This window comes from Microtus ochrogaster, unplaced genomic scaffold (genome assembly GCF_000317375.1).
Source record: "Microtus ochrogaster isolate Prairie Vole_2 unplaced genomic scaffold, MicOch1.0 UNK2, whole genome shotgun sequence".
Taxonomy (NCBI): Eukaryota; Metazoa; Chordata; class Mammalia; order Rodentia; family Cricetidae; genus Microtus; species Microtus ochrogaster.
The window spans coordinates 13,523,887-13,526,298 of record NW_004949100.1 but is presented as its reverse complement, the minus strand read 5'-3'; the positions used below and the strand labels follow the sequence as shown (position 1 = coordinate 13,526,298).

General features: G+C 39.3%; 1 pseudogene; it reads left to right on the top strand.

Moving 5' to 3' along the window:
• Positions 1-2,190, top strand: part of LOC102000200 — a 22,028-nt pseudogene extending 19,838 nt beyond the window's left edge.
• The last annotated feature ends 222 nt before the right edge of the window (positions 2,191-2,412 follow it).

The window sequence follows — 2,412 nt, the reverse complement described above, 5'->3', positions numbered from 1 at the left end:
TATAATTCTGAGTTTTGGTATTAGAGAATATTACTTAAGATGAAAATTTTAAGATGATGTAATTTTATTGCTAATGTCTGGGATTATGAAAATTCTTTTTAATTTCTGTAATATATTATACTAAATAAGAGAAAGTATTAACCAAATTAGCATTTCATCGTGGTCTGCTAGTTAACATATTAAGATGACTTCATATTTATTACAGGCTCTATTTAAAAATGAGAGTAGCCTCTTCAGTCAATCAGTAATCTGTGAACTAAATACTTTTTTTGACCTTCCCATAAATTTGGGTTTAGAAACTACTTTTTAAGCCCAAGTTAGGTGGATTATCTCATAATCACTCTCACTAGGTCAAGAGTTTGTGCTTTCTTTTCATTGTTCAGGGGGATAGTTACTTAGACGGATCTAGAAAAAGTCCATTAGAGAAATCAACCACCAGAAGGCTTTTTTAAATATAGAAACTGTGTTGTCCAAGTTATCTACTCCAAAAGAACGTGTGTCACGATGCTTTGGGCGGAGTTTTACCTGTGATAGTTGTGGGTTTGGCTTCAGCTGTGCGAAGTTACTAGACGAGCATGTGCTGACCTGCACTAACAGACATTCATACCAAAGCACGGTGAGAGCTTATCCCCGAATAGTAGATATTAGAGATGGCAAAGATAGTAACATCAAAGCGGAACTTGGTGAAAAGGAGTCTTCCAAAACATTTTCCGCACAGACAAATACAGAGAAGACGCCAGCCAGGCGCCCGATGATTCAGCTTCGACCACTGCGAGCGGAAAAGGCACAGTGGAGTCTGGAATGGCGGCTGGTGAAGACAAAAGTAGAGCCACCGAGACGAAAAGAATTATTATCAAGATGGAGCCGGAAGATATCCCTACAGATGAGATGAAAGACTTCAACATCATTAAAATTGCTGACAAAGACTGCAATGAATCCACGGACAATGATGAGTTAGAAGATGAACCCGAAGAGCCGTTTCATGGATACTATGTTGAGGAAGATGTCGGCATTAAAAAGTGTGGAAGGAAAACCCTAAAGCCTCGGATGTCCGTAAGTATGGATGAAAGAAGTGGTTTAGAAAGTATGAGACCCCCCCCCACACACACACACACCAATAGCAGTCCAGGGCAAGAGGATGCTGACAATGCCTCTTGTGAGTTGTGTGGGCTCCCAATAACTGAGGAGGACCTGTCATCTCATTACTTAGCCAAACACATCGAAAGCATCTGCTCATGTGGTAAATGTGGACAAATACTTGTCAAGGGCAGACAGCTTCAGGAACACGCTCAGAGATGTGGAGAACCTCAGGATCTGACGATGAACGGGCTGGGAAATGCCGACGAGAAGATGGACATGGACGAGAACCCTGATGTTTGAAATGCTAGACGATTTCAGGGACAATCATTACCAAATAAACAGTATCCAGAAAAAGCAGCTATTTAAACACTCTGCTTGTGCTTTTCGGTGTCCCAATTGTGGCCAGCATTTCGAAACTGAAAACTTAGTGGTCGAGCATATGTCTAGCTGCCTAGACCAGGATATGTTTGAGAGTGCCATCATGGAAGAAAATGAAAGAGATCACAGATGAAAACATTTTTGTAATCTGTGTGGAAAAGGATTTTATCAGCGCCGTCATTTGAGAGAACACTATACTGTTCATACTAAGGAAAAGCAGTTTGTGTGTCAGACATGTGGAAAGCAGTTTTTAAGAGAGCGGCAGTTGCGTCTGCACAAGGACATGCACAAAGGCATGGCCAGGTATGTCTGTTCCCTTTGTGATCAAGGAAACTTCCGAAAACATGACCATGTACGGCATATGATTTCCCACTTATCTGCTGGCGAGACTATATGCCGGTCTGCTTTCAGATATTCCCAAATAATGAGCAACTGGAGCAGCATATAGATGTTCATCTCTATACGTGTGGAATATGTGGAGCAAAGTTTAATTTGAGGAAGGATATGAGATCACATTATAATGCCAAGCATTTGAAAAGAACCTGAGGGGCTTCCTACTGTATGAATGTTTAGCTGATAGGCAGGACACCAAAGCGAAAAGGAGATGAGCTATTTAGACACTGATTTTACAAGAAGTGTTGGGGAAACTTTTCATGGCCCTTTTACTTTAACATTTTTGTTTAGGACCTTAAGTATATTTTAGGCATTAAATGTTACCATTTTTGATGTTTCTAAGAGCATTCTTTGTTCATAGTTTTCTTAACTACCATTAAAGTTACTTTTCAATGTAGACTGTAAGTGGCTATTATCCCTTCGATGGCTATTAAACTAGTATTTTTTTAACCAATAAGGTAATGATTTCACTATTTCTGTGTACTTTGATTTTAAGTTTATCCTATGAAATTTTAAACCCTAGATCATTGACCATTCCTACTTAAATTTTTAAAAGAATTT